Raw genomic sequence first — 6,642 nt, 5'->3', positions numbered from 1 at the left:
GCTGCAGGTGTCCCTTCTCAAACTGCTGCCACCTTACCCTGCTCAGCCTGGAAAGCTGGAAGATGAGCCCATCACCTGTGGGTGATCGGTTTTGGGGGGGGAAGGGGGGAAGGGGGTGTCTCTCAAGTTCATTGCCTCCAGAGGCCCCATCCCTTGGCTGGCAAAGTCCATACCCCAGAGACCCAGCTCAAACCAGACTGATATCTCTCTTCTCTCATCGGCCCACACTTAATTCTCTGATTTCCCACTTCTCCATGCCTGGAAAACTGGCCCTTGGGCCTTGGGAAGTCAGAACCCCAGGAAATAACACAAAGAGCTCTGGCCTTGGGCAGACCAGGGGTCAGATTCCTCCTTCCTGGCTTTGTGACCTTGGGAAAGTTGCTTCACCTCTCCAAAGGTTGTTGTGAAAATTACTTGTGATAGTGAATAGAGTGCCTGGATGACAAAGATGGCTGAGACAAATTTAAAGGAGTAGGTGATGGGTCACTTGCTCTACCATACATCAGAGTTTATTACGAAGTGATAGGACTTAAGACACTATAGTATTGGTGTGGAAATAAACAAATAGACCAATAGAACAGAGTAACAGAATAGAGAACCCTGGAACAAACCCAGCAAAAATGAAAATTCGACACATGAGAAAGTGGACATTTCTTGCCAGTGGGAAAAGAATGAGCTATTCCATAAATGAAGCCGAGTCGTTAGACATATGAGAGAGGTGAAGGGATAGGATAAGATTCCTCACACTATATAAAATCAAATTAATTTAAAGGCACACATAATAAACAAAACTTAAAAACATTTAGGTGATTCATTTTTCAACCATCATGGCAAAGATTGGACCAGGCAAGAATCATCAGTGGGTGCTGATAACGCTACGGGGAAATTGTCACAAGAAGGGGGAGGCTTGGATGTCTTAAAGCATCTCCCTAGACGACTTACCAGTTGGAAGGAAGCACAAAATATAGAAAGCATTATCATACAGGGGAGAGATTGGACAAGAATTAGAACCAGGGATCGAAGTTAACCAATGGGTGGCAGATAGACATGTGCCTCCAGACATGATGCCTCGAGAAAGACAATACTGCATCGCCACGACACTGCATAGATGCAGTATCGCACACCACGCAGCTGTGCAGAGCTCCAGCCGAGACTGCTTTTACCAACCTAAATCATGAGCAAACTGGATAAACACAAAATGAGGAACATTCTACTAAAATGGGGGAGAGGGGACTGTATTCTTCAAAAATGTCAGTATTAAATAAGACAAATAAAGGTTGAGGAAGTATTCTAGATTAAAGGAAGCAAAAAAGACATGACAGTTCAATGTGATACCTACCCCTGGTTTGGATCCTGCATTTAAAACTGCTATAAGATTATGGGGCATCTGGGCTGGCTCAGTTGGAAGAGCATGTGACCCTAGAGCTCGGGGATGTGAGTTCGAGCCCCATGGTAGGTGTAGAGATTACTAAAACAAATTAGGGACACCTGGGTGGCTCAGTGGTTGAGCGTCTGCCTTCAGCTCAAGTTGTGACCCCGGGGTCCTGGGATCAGTCCCACATCAGGCTCCCTGCAGGGAACCTGCTTCTCCCTCTGCTTATGTCTCTGTCTCTTTGTGTGTGTCCCCTCATGAATAAATAAATAAAATATTTTTTTAAAAATTAAATAAACTTATAAAAATAATCATCTAAAACTACTATATGATTATATGATTTATAGAGTTATGGAAAGGCTATGGAGAATGTCCACATCAAAGTTGTTGACTGGCAAAATTGAGATATGAATGGGAGGTTTGATAAAAACTATTTTATCCGTGTAAATTTATGAAGTTGATAACTGGTCTATAGTAATGTAACAGACTATCCCTACTCCTAGGAAATACACACCAGAGCATCTAGCTGTAAAGTACCATGATGTATGTCACATGCCTTCATATAGTCAAGGAGAAATATGATATGTGTATGTATTACATATGCTGTCTTGCATATATTATATGTATCAAATGATAAATGCATAAAATGTTAACACTAGGTCAACTAGGTAAAGGGTGTATGAGTGCTCTTTGTACCATTTTTAATTTTGCAACATTTTGTAAGCTTAAAATTATTTCAAAATACAATGTTAATAAAAAAAGCTTTTAGGTTAAAAAAGAATATCTATATCAAATCAGGGTAGGAAAGGATTTCTCCAACAAGACACATAAAGTACAAACCATAAAGGAAAAGACTGATACATTAGAAAACATTAAAAATAAAATGTCTGGGGGGCACCTGGGGGGCTCAGATGGTTAAGAGATCTGATCCTTGGTTTTGGCTCAGATTATCATCTCAGGGTCATGAGATTGACCCCCATGTCAGGCTCAGTGCTCAGCCAGGAGTCTGCTTGAGATTCTCTCTCTCCCTCTCCCTCTGCCCCTCCTCCTGTGCTCTCTCTCTCTCTCTCTCTCACAAATAAATAAATTTTTAAATTAAAATTTCTGGGGGCACCTGGGTGGCTTAGTGGTTGAGCGTCTGCCTTCAGCTCAGGGTGTCATCCCTAGGTCCTGGGATGGAGTCCCGCATCAGGCTCCCTACAGGGAGCCTGCTTATCCCTCTGCCTGTGTCTCTGCCTCTCTCTGTGTCTCTCATGAATAAATAAATAAAATCTTAAAAAACAAACAAACAAACAAACCAGCAACTCATGAATTTCTACTGTGATAAGCACTGTTTTAGGCTCTAGGGATCACAGTGCATAAAGATTTCATGGAGGCGAACACTTGATCACTCTATAGAGGGATTTTGCATAATTTTAAATAAAAATTTTTGATGTCTGGCCTGTAGTAGATTCTCAAAGCCTAGCAGGTGACAGTGTTCATTTCTCTAGTCCTGGGTATCTTTCTTTTTTTTTCTTTTTCTTTCTTTTTCACCTTAATTTCCATAGGGTTATTTCCCCTTAAGCTCTCCTCTTCTGACATAGCATCTTGACTTGGAATCACAGATTCTCCACTCAACTCTTTTATTTCATAATGATGAGACCGAGGTCTAAAGATTAACTTGACTTAGTCCTTAATTTCCTGATTTTCTTCTGGGGTCTGTGAAGCGACAGGTAATGTACTTGGGAATGAAGAACAAACCTTTTTTTTTTTTTTTTAAAGACTTTATTTATTTATTCATAGAGACACACACACACACAGAGAGAGAGAGAGAGGCAGAGAGAGAAGCAGGCACTATGCAGAGAGCCGGGGTCTCCAGGATCATGCCCTGGGCTGCAGGCGGCGCTAAATCGCTGCGCCACCAGGGCTGCCCGAACAAACCTTTTTTTAAAAAAGATTTTATTTATTTTGGGGGAGACCGGAATGCTCAGCGGTTGAGTGCCTGCCTTCAGTTCAAGTCGTGACCCAGGGTCTTGGGATCGAATCCCACATCAGGCTCCCCAAAGGGAGCCTGCTTCTCCCTCCACCTGTGGCTCTGCCTCTATGTCTCTCTCATGGATAAATAAATTAAATGTTTTTTAAAAAAGATTTTATCATATGGTAATTCTACCTGCAACGTTTTGAGGAAAGGCCATACTGTTTGTCGAGCGGCCATACCATTTTACATTCGAGGGGCAGGATATTGTGAATCTGTCCGGGTCCTCATGTCAAGGTGACACAGCTAGATTTCAGCCGCCACACCGACCCCCTTCTCCCAGTGACCCACAGCAGAGCTTGTTTATGTTTCTAGGCTGTTGCCTGCAAAATTTGTATTCAATCTGTAATTGCACTGAAGCCACACAGCCCTCTTACGTGCGGGTGGGTAAAGGTGGGGCCAGCTCTGAAAGCAGCAGTTCCTTGGAGTTACCTGAGGGCAGAATTAAATTTAAATCCAACTCCTATAAATAACCTCAGCCACAGGTGGAGCTCCTCCTCTGGAAAGTCTTGGTTTCTCTCCCCATTTAAGGAAGGGAAGAGGTCTTTCTCCTGGGATTTTTTTCCACCACTGCCGCCCCCCCCCCCCCCCCCATAAATTCATGACATTTGGATTTGACGGAAGAGATTAGAAGTTTCTGTTTGTGGAATCGCTATAGCAGTAACAAGGAAAACCATGATTCCTTAACATTGAAATGAGGCAAAAGGACTTTTGATCCTGTTTATCCACTCTGGTCTGAATCTGAGAGTAGCAGGCAAGTCCTGAGGGAGTCTGATGTTTAAAAAAACATAACTCAGGTTTAGTTAGGGAAGAGCACTGACTAAGATGGAAGGCAAAAGCCAGGATTGCCCTGCTGTTTGTCACAGTTAAAGAACAGTGAGGAGGAAACATAGAAATATGTTTCCCTATGAAATCAGAAAATGAACTTCAGATTTTTAAAACATTTGTTTATTTGACAAAGAGCACAAGCAAGTAGACAGAGTGAAGTAGGCTCCCCGATGAGCAGGGAGCCTGATGTGGGACTTGATCTCATGACCTGAGCCAAAGGTAGACACTTACCCAACTGAGCAACCCAGGCATCCCAGAAAATGAACTTAAATCATTTTTGGGGGTGCCTTGCTGGCTCAGTTGGAGGAGCATGTGACTCTGGATCTCGTGTCATGGGTTCAAGCCCCACAATGGGTGTAGAGATTACTTAAATAAGCAAAACCTTAAAAAAATGGAGAGAAAAATGACTAAATAAATCACCATGTTTGGTTGTTCTGACTACAGAGACAACGCACATTTCCTATGCAAATAAAAGGAGACAAAAACGTGTAACAAATACAAGCCTACGATGATACCCAGTGTTAATAGCTTTTGCAAAAAACGTATACTAGAAAGTATATCATTTTATATACTACTCAACACTTTGCTTCCCTTCTCAAAAATATTTTATTGTATATTTGTTTTATAAAAAGGTAATGCGTTTATAGGATCAAAAATAAAATAAATAAAAAAGAATACTGTGGAGTGACCAGAAGCCTCGGTCAATTGGGCCACTGACTCTTGGTTTTGACTCAGGTCATGATGTTAGAGTCATGAGATCAAGCCCCACAATGGGCTCCTCACTCAGCACAGTGAGGAGATTCTGGTTGAGATTCTCTCTCTGCCTCTCCTTCTACCCCTCACTCTGCTACCCCCCTGTCTCAAATAATAAAAGATTTTTTTTAAGTACTGTTAAAATTCTCCCCCCTACCCCTGTGCCCTCTCAGTTTACCCCTTTGGGTAGGCAGCCACTGCCACTGCAGTTTTAAAACCTTCCCATCTGATATTTGAAAAAAAGGGGGGGGGGGCAGAAAAAAACATCTCAGTGTAGTTTAAATTTATGGCTCTTACAAGCAAGGATGAATATATTTTCATGTATATAAGCCATTTATATATCATATTGTGAGACATGTCAGGGTGTATATCACTGCTGTGTTGAGTTATTGGTATTTTTCTTACAATTTTTCAGAGCTTTTTAAATGGTAAGAGAATTACACATTTGTATGATATGATTCGCAAAAGTAGTTTCTCAGTGTCTGTGTTTATTGGTTGCTCAGAATGTGGGTGTGTTTTTGACCAGCATATTTTTAAGTGCGTCTTTTTAAAATCTTTAGGTACTTTTTGGATTTAAAGTAATTTTTTCACAAGCCTTTGCCAGACCAAAGTTATAAGCAAATCCTCCCAGTGGTTCCTTCAAAGACTTACAGTTTCACTTTTAATGTTTAGATCTTTGGCCCATTTGGAATTTGTCCACATTATTAGGGATCCAACATTGTTTTCCTCTAACCTTTCCCACCCGTCCTATTACATGATGCACCAAGTAATGCATAGAAATTCCTGAATCTATTTGCATCGATTTCTGGGCTTTCTCTTCTCTTCCATTGGTCAGACTGTCTAATATGAACCAGTAACAGACTGTTTGCATGACTGATGAGAATATTTCAAAGTAAGTAATAGAGCTACTCGTTGCCCCCTGAGTCATTGCATTTCTTTCCAGGATTTTCCTGGGTATTCTTATGCATTTACTTTTTAAAATATAGCCTTTACAATAAATTCATCCAGGTTTTTATACTAAAACACTAGTATTTTCATTGTTACTGTATTTTTTAAAAAGATTTTATTTTTAAGTAACCTCTACGTCCAACATGAGGCTCGAACTCACGACCCCTGAGATGAAGATTTGCATGCTTTTACCAACCGAGCCAGCCAGGGGTCCCTCACTGTGATTGTATTAAATTTAAAAATTAGGGACCCCTGGATGGCTCAGTGCATGAGTGTCTGCCTGCAGCTCAGGGTGTGACCCCAGGGTCCTGGGATCGAGTCCTGCATCGGGCTCCCTCCAGGGAGCCTGCTTCTCCCTCTGCCTGTGACTCTGCCTCTCTGTGTGTCTCTCACAAATAAAATCTTTTTTTTTTTAATTTAAAAGTTAGTTTATGGAAGATCTCTGTTTTATGATGTTAATATCTCTACACAGGAATATGGCATATATGCTGATTTGTTCAAGTGTATCTTTGTGAAAAGTTTTAAATTTCTCTTTAAATAGGTTTGATATGTTTCTTATTAAGTTAATTAGAAGGTATTTGTCTTTCAATTGCTCCTATAGGGTCTTCTGCTATATCTTCTGTCTGGATGTTGCTTGTTAACTTCTTTTTCTCTTTGGAATATACCTTGGGCATTTCATCATGTTCTTGAATACAGATTTACCTCATTTCCTTAAATAGTGTTCCTT

The sequence above is a fragment of the Vulpes vulpes genome, chromosome 12 (genome assembly GCF_048418805.1).
Source record: "Vulpes vulpes isolate BD-2025 chromosome 12, VulVul3, whole genome shotgun sequence".
In the NCBI taxonomy this organism is placed as follows: domain Eukaryota; kingdom Metazoa; phylum Chordata; class Mammalia; order Carnivora; family Canidae; genus Vulpes; species Vulpes vulpes.
The sequence above is the reverse complement of the archived record's forward strand: the minus strand, read 5'-3'. Positions refer to the sequence as shown.